At 39.5% G+C, this 13,215-nt stretch overlaps 1 protein-coding gene across 6 annotated transcripts in view; it reads right to left on the minus strand.

Moving 5' to 3' along the window:
* The window catches only part of ZNF148 (zinc finger protein 148), a 122,021-nt gene that overhangs the window by 104,239 nt on the left and 4,567 nt on the right, over nt 1-13,215 (minus strand). The window contains exon 2 of one of the 6 annotated variants that reach the window (XM_073894724.1): nt 266-441. The exons of 4 other annotated variants lie outside the window; for them this stretch is intronic. The gene's annotated coding sequence lies outside the window, so the exon portion shown is untranslated. Of the gene's footprint in view, nt 1-265; nt 442-3,626; nt 3,646-13,215 lie in introns of those variants that run through there. One more of the 6 variants, XM_073894740.1, reaches the window with a different exon arrangement.

The raw sequence follows: 13,215 nt of genomic DNA on the forward strand, positions 1-13,215 counted from the left end.
AGCAGGGAGCCTGCTTCTTCCTCTGCCTGCAGCTCCTCCCGCTTGTGCACTCTCTCTGTGTCAAATAAAATCTTAAAAAATAAAAAATAAAAAGTTAATGAAAATATAAAAAGGCCATATATTAAAATATTAACAGCAGCTTCTCTAGTTGATTTTTTTCTTTTCGTTAATATGGATTTTAATCTTTTTCTATAAATTTTTTATTTAAAAGTTTTCAAAGAAATCTTTGCTCATACAATCCTCTGTCCTCTTTTGTTTTACTCACTTAAAAAAAGTAATATTGGGGCGCCTGAGTGGCTCAGTCGTTAAGCGTCTACCTTCGGCTCAGGTCATGATCCCAGGGTCCTGGGATCGAGCCCCGCATCGGGCTCCCTGCTCAGCTGGAAGCCTGCTTCTCCCTCTCCCACTCCCTCTGCTTGTGTTCCCTCTTTCGCTGTGTCTCTGTCAAATAAATAAATAAAATATTTAAAAAATAAATAAGTAAATAAAAAAGTACTACCGAAAAAAATTTTAAACACAAAAAGAACCCCACTGACACTTCTTCTTCTGACAATACACTGCTTAATTTGAAAATATTTCATCTAAATGCCCAATTTATATTTCACCCAATTAATTTCGCCTGAAAGCTCCAATATCTTTTTCTACAATTAAACCAAAAGGATCTTGCCAGAAGAGATTTACAATTAGCACAATAACTCACCCTTATGGTGATCAATCTTCACACAATCCATGACACCCAAAGATGTTTTAACAATTCCAGTTGGGTTTTCATTTGCAATGTTGCCTAATGTATCATAATTAACTTAGAATTGTTTTGTTTTAAAGTCGTATGTGGTCTTTTTAAATTTTCAAACACTTTTTAAAAAAGCAGATGCTGGGGCGCCTGGGTGGCTCAGTCGTTAAGCATCTGCCTTCGGCTCAGGTCATGGTCCCAGGGTCCTGGGATCAAGCCCCACATCTGGCTCCTTGCTCAGCGGGAGCCTGCTTCTCCCTCTGCCTGCTGCTCCCCCTGCTCGTGCTCTCACTCTCTCTCTCTCTCACTGACAAATAAAAAAAATCTTAAAAAAAAAAAAGCAGATGCTGCCAAATTTACAACAGTTATAAAACCATGCTGATGAATTCAACAAACACATGGGAATCTGAAAAAGTAACAATAATTCATTAAATACTGAGATTTTCACCATGCAATTACTTTTTAATTCAGCTATTTAAATGTATTTGTATACCAAGCAAAAATGACCAATACTGTTTCCCTCAGTACTAAAATTAATTTTAATTAAGTAAATTATAGTAGAAACAAGAGACCTGAGCTCTGCATTATCTGTGAGAACTTGGGTAAGTCACAATCTCTCTGAAACTCCATTTCCTAATGTATATACTAAAAGAGTTAAACTTGTTAATCTTGCAGGTCCAAAATCCCAAGTACGGATGATCCAAAATATACTTCATAACTTTTGACCCATGATCATTCTAATGACAACTTTGGAAAAAGATTCATAACAATGTGATAGATATTTCAATCACATTATAAATAATTTTTATAAATTTAAATTATTTGGGAAAATGTTATTCTCAATAATATGAGGTCAGGGTTTCTCAACATCAATATTACTGACATTTTGCACTGGATAATTCTTTGTTGTAGGGTTATTATGTGCACTGTAGGATGTTTAGCATCTACCCACTAGATACCAACAGAATCCCCCAGGATAGCAACCAAAAATGTCTCCAGACATTGCCAAAATCACCCCTGGTGGTGAACTATTGTATTAAAATAAAAATGGGTTCTCTGGAGATGGGAAGGAGGAAGAAGAAACTGTTTTTGTTTTTGTGATATAGGAGGAAAGGCATAAGAAAGGTTAAGAAATGAACAGAAAAGTTCAACTGCAAATCATATACTATGAAAAGGTACTCTTTTCTAAAAGGTCTACCAAAACACATGTGAACCAAATATTGTTGTATGTAGCTAAACTAGTAATAGTAGTGAGAATAACGGTACAGAAAGCTGAGGGGAAAATTCACAGGTATTCCATCTGTACCTCTTTAAGCATTTTCAATAAAAAGAGCCAAAAGTTTTTAAATCAGAGATTTATGAAGTTAACATAATTCTTATTCTCCCTAGCATTTGTGAGAAGGCTGAACATTCTCAAGTTACCTGCTATTCTCTAGCCACGGAGAATACCCACATGAAAAACATAGTTAATTACAATAAGCATCTAACTATTTTAATCTAGTGTAAATGTGCTACAAATGCCACGAAAAGTTAATACTGAGGAATTTCCTAAAGTCCCTTTTGTATTCAAAGAAAGGCCAAAGACCATGTGGAGAAACTAACTACATTTAAATGTTGCAAAAGAAAATTAAACATTCACACATTCACTTTTTGGCTCTTTAATGCTCACTACAAAATCAACTCAGCCATATTTTCCACCAAACAGAAAAATACCCAGTTTACTTAGTCTATTCTTGGATAGGTCACCAGACTGGGAATAAGAGACCCAGAGTCTATTCCCAGTTGCAAAACAGACTGGTAATCTCAAGCAAATTATTCACTCAGGTTAAGGTTCTACACCCGTATCATGCTGACAATACTGAAAATCTGCCCAGAAACAAGCACGAGAAACCCAGGACTTCCTCCTGCACCCAAAGGACAACTGCAAACGTATTTTTAGATATATTAAATCTAAAAATCTGAATAGGATTTTATTTATAGCAACATTTAACATAGTTGAAATTTCAAATCTGCGTGGTGCCTTTACCACTGCCCCTTTAAATTAATAAGAAATGCTTTTTTTAAATCACGCCGTGCCCAATTTTGCAAAACTCTATATGCAAACTAAACAATAATTATGTAAAAAAAAAAAAGCTGTTTTTAATTCAAGCTCTTGGTAAGGGCTTTAACTTCTGCATTTCCTAACTCTATCTAGCTGTTAGTCTAGTACACAAGGAGTTCTTTCCTGACACCGTAAAAAATGCTCCACAACGTCTGGAGAGCAAAAGTTTGCCCCATAGCCTAATTTACGGAGAGGCCTTAGGACAGCTCTTACCACTAAACATGCAGGTTTTACTAGCGCAACCAATATACGGATCCTGGCGTACGTTTTTTGCTCTTGATACCAAGTAAAAAACTATTTGTCTAGTACACCAAATTACCCGTCTGACCTTATGGCACACCATAAGACGGTAAATAAACCCCGGTCCAAAAGAACATTTGAAAAAAGCAGGATTAGGAGGGAAGCGGAGGGGGGGGGGGGATTGTCAATTAACATTCGGCAGTCCCCGCTGACAGGCAGACACTTGTTGGCTGCCGACAAGCCACTCACAAAGTTTGCCATCTCGCTGGGAGCAGGGGCCCTGCCTGCGCGGCGGGCCCCGACCCGGAAGACGGCTGTTGGGAGGCCCCGCCACCCGCCGAGGCACCCCAGCAGGCAAAGCCCCGGCTTCTCGGCGCTCCTCCGCCGCCTCCCTGCACAAGGGCGCACTCACGCACGCGCGCGCACACTCACACACGTACACACACAACAAAAGGAAGCCGTGCGAGCCGCGTGCGGAGGTCCGCTGGGGGCGCTCGGGAAAGCCCCTCCTCCCGGCCGCCACCGCACGGCCCGCGCGGCCTGCTCACTTACTGGAGCGCCCTCGGAGAGGCCCGGGTGCGCGGAGCGGCGCGCCGAACGCCGGCCCGACTGTGCTCGGCCGCGCTCGCGGGGGGCGGCGACCGCGGCGGCTCTGGGCCCACCACCGCGCAGCCCCGCGCCCGCTGCTCCGCCCACCGCCCAGCGGCGCGCCGGCAAAAACCCGCCCGTGCGGTCGTCTCAGCCGGCCCCCGGCTCGCGACTGCCCCGGCTTCTCTTTTATGCTGAATTATCCCCTCCCCTACAAACCAAGGGACTTAGTTTAAGCCCCCTCCCCTTACTGAACCACTAATCAAAAGTAGTACCCAACACAACACTCCTCACGATAAAAAAATTTTTCAGTAACCTCTTCCTTAACCCTTCCGCTTACTCTGATTCTCCACACCTTAACTTACTCGTTTTCCCTTACCTTCCTGTTTTTACCCTAAGAGCTGTATTTCCCCCAAAAAATAATCTTTCCTAAACCATCTCTCCAATTTTACTCTTGAAATTTACTTTTCTAGTATAAACAAGCTTCCTTATAAATTCCTTCCATTAACATCTCCCACTTACCTATTCAAAACCTCTCCACAATTAACTTTTATAATTTGTATCAACTCCCACCAAATCAACTCACAACTCTCTAAAACTGCATTTTGTGTGTTCCCTCATTCCCTCCAAACTAAGGCTCTCCAACTTAACACACAAATAGGCCTCAAACTAACCTCAAATTTTGTGAACCAATTCCAGAAAGGCCACCACAGTCACTGAAAAAATCCATTTCCCAAGCATAACCCCAATAACTTAACAATGACCTTTCCAAACATTCTCTACCAATTCACTGGAATCACTCTTAAGACTACCAAGACCATTTCCCTAAAGACTCTAATTATAGAACCTAATCAAATTAACACACTATGTCTATCATTAAATGTATCTACACATGCAGGTGTGCATATGTTGACAAACATCAAGTTGTGTATTTCATTCTAATCCCCTGGATACTGGCTCTTCTCAAATTTAAAGGAAAACTCCTTGATGCCAACCAAGATTTTCAGGCATCCAACCCCTATCTTGTGAAGTCACTTCTCTGTTAAGTTAATATAATTACCATTAAAAGATTCTCTCACCATTTCCACTACAATCATGCCCAACAGCTTCCTTTACATCCATGGTTCATCTAACCCACACAACCCACTCAAATAGGCCATGCTATGTCAGAGGCAGGTCCTGGAAACAACTCTAGACCAATTCAGGCAGATTACAGCAAAGATGTGAGATGGGCAAAGTGACCTCCCTGATCCCTCTTAGGCTTTTCAAAGCTCTGGGTCTCCACAGGTCCTTCATTATTAAATTTCGTGACTGACTAAATGTAGAAGGGGGGGGGAAGTAACGAATGACCTGGGGCTAGATTCTGGAAGTAAAGCTGCACTTGGGTGGAACACCAATAATATGTGTTTTGTGTCTTGTCATATTTTTCTCACTGCCACTAAATATGCTCTCTGACACATGGATAACATCAAAAACAGGGAGGATCAGAAAGTATTCTTTGTTCAGAGGGTGAAAGCATGAGTTAATCATGTAAGGAATATAATGCAAATACAAAGGGTTTGAAGAACGCAGCATTGGGCCAGTAATGGTTTAAAATAGCTGCCAGGACCACAGCAAGGCACTGATGGAGAATCTCAAAAACCACAGTCAGGTAAGCACTGAGTGAAGCCTTTGATAGTGCAAGGGGAAAGCTGATAGACAACAAAGACTGACAAAAATGAATACTTCTGCAGAACTGGACAAGCAAAAGTTTGAGAGCAAAGCCAAAGCCAAAGAATAAAGGGCCAGGTCTAGATCTTAAATATCATCAATGGAAAATGATGAAGGTTTCAAGCACTGAGATTTAAAAACAAATCAAAATGAAACAAATCGTTTAACTGTATTTTGTTTTTGGAATTGGCAATACAGCTCCTTTAGACATGTTCAATAAATGGTAACTACAAACAAGCCAGGAAAGTATATTTAGAACTGTGCATCTGGGGCTTACCTCTATATAGGTAATAAGTGAAATGAGAAAACACAGCAACCAGCCTCCTAAGAACACTAAGAAATATATGAGATAAAAGTCATTATAGATAAAAAAAGAAAAGAAAAAACTACAGAGGCCATTTTAGATTCCTTAGGACATCCCCTTCCTACCACCCATCCCATTCTTCCCACTTTCTATGTATACAAAATATCAACACACAGTTTTTTTTCTTTACGTATACAAATTATCACCACACACTGATGTGGTTTTGAGGAACTCATGTAGAGGTCAAAAGATTTCAGTATCTCTATCATCATGCTATTTTTTCAAATACTTAATGCATACTGCACCATTTTTACATCATGGGTGGCAAGGACTGTCCTTATGCGCAGACAAGGAATAGGCTCCTGGCATTAGGTATTTCCTAGACAGCATTATGTTTTCCCCATATTTTCTCTGCTACAAGTTACTTAACTCTCCTCTTCTTCTTACCTTCATTCCCATTCAGGTCAACCCCAACCTCCTCATTCATTTCTGTTCTACCCTTTTACTAGCTTCTATCAGCTTATTCATGTTCTACTGTCAACAAACTACCCTATGTCTTTTGCCTTTCCTATTAGTATATACCCCTACCTTATCTTTTTTGCTCCTTGCATATGAATGGCTAGGATTTTGCAAGTATAATTTATAAAGAAATTTAAAGAACTTGTAAATGTAACGAATCTGTTTATCTCCATCCGCACACCATAAGTCAGATACTATCATCTCCTGCCTGGATTGTTGTGACTACCCCTTCATGGTATCTCAAGCTTGGCTTTTCCTGGACAACCTATTTCTCTCATGACTTAGCTATCCATTCTACTCCTTTAGCTTGCTAAAAGGACCAACTGCTTCTTGCTCCAAAGGGCCATTCCTATTACTAAAAAATCTCTTTGCAGTTTACACTACTCGCTTAAACCATTCCATCTGCAACGTCTACCAAGTTCCAGAATACCCCCCTTCCTTCCCAAAGACTTCAATTCTTTGTACCACATTCAGCCATTATTCTCAGTAACTTCTACTTCTTTTTTTTTTAAGATTTTATTTATTTATTTGAGAGAGAGAATGAGAGAGAGAGAGCACGTGAGAGGGGGGAGGGTCAGAGGGAGAAGCAGACTCCCTGCTGAGCAGGGAGCCCGATGTGGGACTCGATCCCGGGACTCCAGGATCATGACCTGAGCCGAAGGCAGTCGCTTAACCAACTGAGCCACCCAGGCGCCCAGTAACTTCTACTTCTGAAGTACTTTCTACACCCTGACCTTCCTCAACTCCTAAAACCTTCAGCTGCACTTCAGCCACCCACACACATATAATAAAAATAGGTCATCAATTAGAGTGCTGTACCACTAGGATTATAACTTGAGACCTCCTTTTTTTTAAAAAAACAACTACTTTATAGTTCTACACCTGCTCTTTACCTCCTTTTGGCTTCCCTAGTTTCCCCATGCAATTTAAATCAGTCCATCAGCCATTTAATATTGCCTTCTCCAGAATATCATGACCTCCCATTATATTCACCATGCACCTCCCCAATGACAGACAATCTTCACCATCTGTTTTCTTCACACCCACACACTGGGTGTTAAGTACCACCAGAAAGCTCTGAGGTCTTCCACAACTGATTTATTCTAAATACAATTCTCTATCTCGTTGACTAATCCAAGTCATTTTCATATTTAAATCTTTAATCCCATCAAAACCTCAATCTCTTCCATAAAATTTCTTCAAATCACACCTTCTCCACCTGTAATCAAATCCTCTTTACAGCTTCTAAAATGCTGTATTTTCATCCATCTGTTACTTCTTGCCTCCAGTTTTGGAAAAAGAGCTGTTCCTCCTTCTTAAAATAAACTTAATACAATTCCTACATTCAATGTTTCCATATTCTCCCAACCCACTCAGTCCTTTACCCCCATGCACTGTGGTCTCTGATCTGCTCTCCTGAAGACCAAAAAACAATTTTATGTACAGAATCATATGACCCACCACCTCAATCCTTATCCCCTCTTTGGTAATGACACCTGAACTACCTCTTTTGGTTTATGTCACTGGACCACAGGATTCTATTTCTATCTCCAACAAGTACTGGTCCTCTTCCTAGCCCAAATAATGGGTATTTTCCCAGGTTCTGTCTTTCTCTAATTCTCTCCCCTTTGGCGTTTCATCCCTTAACACTGCTTCTACATTTTCATTCCTCATACGGATATCTACCCTCAGCTCCCAAAAATAATCTTTAAACCATCCCCCTCTGCTACAATCTAATTTATTCCTTAGGAACTAGAATATATAATGATTTCTTTTTACCTATATCCTTCAATTATTGCTTCAATTAATACCTCAATTATCAGTCCAAATAATTTCATTGCCATTAGCACCCTACCAAATCCAGAATTAGTGGCTTCAATTATCAACTCCAGATACATATTCCCAAATCTCTATTAGACGTCCTTCCTCAGCTGAATCCAGTATTTGTAACTCTCGCTAAATAATTCCCCTTTGCCTACTTCCACTGATGTCCCACACACTGGTCATGTGTCTTAAAAACAAAGTAATTATTCTTCCCCACCAAAACAGTTCTGCCAACTGATCCAATAATTTTTATTAATGGCACTACCATTCTCAAAGTTACCCAAGAAAAGCCCCCAGAGTTTCCCTTTTCTTTTTCTCTTTTCCTCCAGTTTTCCAAAAGCCATTTGCCATCAAATCCCTCAATTCTTTCTTCTATGTATCTCATTTCTTTTATTCCCACTACCACCACTGCAACTTAGGCTCTCAATACTTCACATTTTTGTCATAGCTTTCTTTCTTTTTTTTTTTTAAAGATTTTATTTATTCGACAGAGAGAGACACATTGAGAGAGGGAACACAAGCAGGGGGAGTGGGAGAGGGAGAAGCAGGCTTCTCGCCGATCAGGGAGCCCCATGTGGGACTCAATCCCAACCCTGGGAACATGACCGGAGCTGAAGGCAGATGCTTAATGACTGAGCCACCCAGGCGCCCCTTGTCATAGCTTTCTGACTTGTCTCCTAGTCCCTAGGTCCTCTTCATTGCAAAAACAACATAACAAAAACAGGCCACCACATATGTATTCTTAAATTATCTCATCTTTGCACTCAAAACTCATCAATGGTTCCTCACTGCATACTGAGGCAAATCCCTAGACTTCCAAAAAATAGAAACTTGCCAACAGCCCAACAATCGTGAAATGAACAAATAAATACACTGTGATATGTCCATAATGGAATCCCACAGAGAAATGAAAAAGAATGAACTACTGCTATACGCATCATGGACGAATCTCACAGACATGTGTTGAGCATAAGAAACCAGACACAGATGTATGATTCCACTAGTAAGAAACTCAAAACATAAAACTACCCTGTTGTGCTAGAGATCAGAATAGTACAGTTGACCCTTGAACAACGCAGAGGTTGCAGAGCCAACCTCTCCCCACAGTGGTCGAAAATCCAGGTATAACTTTTAACTCCCAAAAACTTTACCAATAGCCAACTGTTGACCAAAAGGCTTACCGATAGCAAACTGTATACTAACACATATTTTGTACGTTTTATGTAATATATACTGCATTCTTACAATAAAGTAAGCTAGAGAAAAGAAAATGTTATTAAGAAAATCATAAAGAAACAGTACTATACCGTAATTATCAAAAAAATTCTACTTGTAAGTGGATCTGTGCGATTCACACCCATGTTGTTCAAGGGTCACTGTTAATTACCTTTTGTTGAACTGAACATCAACTTGAAAGTGACAAATGAGGGAGCCTTCTGGCATGTTAGAAATGTTGAACTAGATGGTGGTTACATAAATGTCTACCTACAAAAATTCACTGATCTATAACAAGTTTTGAGCACTTTATGTACATAGTCATATCTCAATAAATTTTTTAAAACCCATTTAGTCTAGATTTTTAGATGTTTCCTCTACTTTACAGCCTTATTTCCCTCAATTCATAATATGAACCCTAAATTCCAGCTAATCTAGACCACCAACCCCTAAACACAACCAGAACTTTTCTGTCACTCATATCATACTCCCTCTTTTTGGAATACCAACCCTCACCAGTTGCCTAGTATAATCCTATTCATCCTTCAAGGCCTAAGCTACACACCAACTTCTCTACAAAGTCGAACCTGCCATAGTACTTCCGTCATAAACAGATGTGTACACATTTTTGTCCCAGGATAAACTCCTAAAAAAAAATGAACTGTGTCATGTATAAACATGTATCCTTCACACTGCCTACGATGGAACACTGTGCGCAGTAAGTATACAAAAATATTCCCTGAAGATATGCTTGCAGTCCCTCAAGAGCACCCTTCAATCTCACCCCTCCTTCTCAAACCTATCCCTTACTGTCTCCACTTGCAATTCTTCTTCAATTTATGTATTTAATCATTCAAATAACTGAGGACCTACTATATGCAAGAAACTGCAACTACTTACCCTAATGTACCCCCACTAAACTACCCCAACATGTATTCCAGTTTCAGTTGCTGCCTTTTGAATCTTACCACAGCTCTAAATTTCCTTTCCTCCTTTCCTCCTTTCCCCATCCAATCACAATCCACCCCCTCATTTCTAATCCTGCTATCAAAACAATCCAAATCCTTCTTAAATTTCTCCAGTAGCCTAACTGGGTTTGTCACCCCCCCCCAATCTTACTCTACCACACACTGCCGCCAATCTACCCAGTACAGTACAGCTATCATCAGATTAAGGTACTTAATATACAGGCTTTTATTCCATCCTCTAGCTATACATTAATGATACGTGAACATATTTTCATCCTGTTAACATACTTTAATCCTCAAATCCTAGCCTCAACCCTTGCCAGAAGGTATAATAATTACCACTTTCTTTTTTTTTTTAAGATTTTATTTATTTGTCAGAGAGAAAGAGAGAGCACAAGCAGGGGGAGCAGCAGGCAGAGGGAGAAGCAGGGTCCCTGGTGAACAGGAAGTCCGATGCGGAACTCGATTCCAGCACCCCGGGATCATGACCTGAGCCGAAGGCAGATGCTTAACCGACTGAGCCACCCAGGAGTCCCAATAATTATCAATTTCTTGATGAGAAAATGGAATCTCAGAAAGGAAGTAATTCTCTCCATAATCATAGCACAGGTAAAATAGAAGGGCCAAGACTAAAACCCAGCTTCTGTTTGCTTACTAAGCACAACACTACATCATATCAAACACAAACTACTTAGCTTAGCTTTCAAGGTCACCCATTTTCTATCCAACCCCACTGACTCTTCCTACCCTTTATCATCTTATGCCCTATTCATGAACTCTGTGTTCCAAGCTACCAGTTGTCATCAACACTTAGTCATGAAAACAGTTTGTGAGTTACAGCCATCCTTTTTTTTTTTTGCCAAACAGAATAGAATGGAAAACATATGAGTACATCCAACATGGTAAGGGATATGGTTATTGGTGTATCTTGTTTTATACATATACACAAACATTCAAATATGCATATATTAGCTGAAGATGTGACATGTATTTCTTACTGTGGATCACGGGGAAAAAAAATTAAACACTAACTCACTATTCCCCACATATCCTTGGCTTCTCACCTCCAAGTCTTTGCTTTTGCTAATCCCTCAGCTTGGAATGCTCCCTTTCCAGTCATTTCTACCAGTCAGAATCCTATCCATCCCTTCAAAGACTAGCTCAAAAGCCACTTGCATGCCATTAAATGTAGTCCCAGGTTTCCCCCTACCCAAATGTTTTCTCCTTTTAACTTCAGTAACATTCCGTTTTTCTTAAGATATGTTGATCATAGTGTAGTTATTTGTGCACAAGTCCAGCTTCATACTAGAATATAAATCCCGAAGGATTTATTCCTAACTACATCTAACAATGCTTTTACATATAACAAATGTTCATTATCTGTTGACTAAAGAGAACTCACCCCATCATTTTCTGAAAACTGTTATAAATCCACATCATAAATAATTTCTGCTACATTCTAAACTTTGGTTTACTATTATCCTTCAAATTGTCTTACCATCTTCCTCCCCAAAATAACCACTTCAAATAATCCTCTACACTTTCAATCTTCTCTTGCTTTCTGCTAAACATAACCTATCATATATTAATAATCTTTTTCTTCTTTCAGAATCATACTTTCTGTGGGATAACACCTTTCCTTCTCCATCTGGTTATCTTCCACTTTATTCCTAGTTCTCTAGCATTCATAATAATAGACCTTATATTCTTTAAACAGATTTTTCTTTCATTTTCTCTTCAACTAGATTTCAATTATTTCAATTCATATAATAGTATACATATTTCTGTCAGTCCCAATAAATCCTTTGCAGAAAAAAGGCAGGTTATGAATAAATAAACTGAAACAATCAGAAACATACAGATCATTTAGAGCTTGTAAATTATGATACTTTCTCATTCATTCATTTATTCAACAAGCATGTGTCTACTAGACATATGCCCTCAATTCTCTGACTATCCTATTCTGTAATTCAGAAAGCAGCTTTGAGAAAAGCACGCAGGAAAATGCCAGGATAGCAGAGCCAAGTTGACTCATGCTCTTCACTCACAGAGACCAAGTAATTTGTGGGGTACAGGCTCATAAAAGGAAAAACTAAAAGTTACACTAGACATAGATGGAAACAGGACCCCCCCCCCCCGCCCCCGTTGTTCCAGGAGCTCAAAATCTACCCAGCAAAGGAGAATCTGAAGAGGAACAAACCAGTAGGAGTAGCTAAAATGAAATAGGCAGAAAGCATTCAGACAAAAATAGATCCAGACTCTAGGTTCATTCTAGGGCTGCAAGAGAAATTTGGAGCAATTTAGTTCCTCTCCTGAGATCCCTAAGGAATCCTTTCAAATATCTAGCTAAAGTATGGTACACTTAAATCCTTTCCCCAAACCTTAGCCAATATTCATTTCTCCATTCCCTGAACTCCTACAGCATTTACTGTCCATAAAACTCACTTGGGATCTTAATCATAAACCCTCTTGTTCACAGTAATCAAAGTGTTTGTTAACAAATATACCAAGAATTTATTTACATATTAAAATCAGTGAGGTCCTAGGGGCGCCTGGGTGGTTCAGTTGGTTAAAATCAGTGAGGCCCTCTTTAAAATAGTTACCTTGGGAGGCTACCACTTACCCATTTATTCACTCCATCCATCCAACCATCTGATGCACTTAACCAACATTTATCTAGTGTTCGACTACCTACAAGTGAAGCTATCATCACTGTTCAACATATTTCCGACTTCATCACAGGGAGTGTTTTCAAAAATCACTTAATAAGTCAACCCAGAAAACCATTCCTATTTCTGTGACTAACTGAATTTAAACCAAAACTATTCTTTATTCACTCTATTTGTTATTGACGGATCTTCAGCATTTCTAAAAATCAAATCTTTCAAACTAAAAAGATGTCACCAATGAGACTATTGAATTAACATTATGCCTAATACTATTTGTAATTCTGCCATTCTGAAGGGATTATGAACACTGAAGATAGGGATCATGTTTAACCCACCTTTACAAG

This window comes from Callorhinus ursinus, unplaced genomic scaffold (genome assembly GCF_003265705.2).
Source record: "Callorhinus ursinus isolate GAN/ISIS: 27379988/994484 unplaced genomic scaffold, GSC_fseal_2.0 scaffold1, whole genome shotgun sequence".
NCBI classification, from domain to species: domain Eukaryota; kingdom Metazoa; phylum Chordata; class Mammalia; order Carnivora; family Otariidae; genus Callorhinus; species Callorhinus ursinus.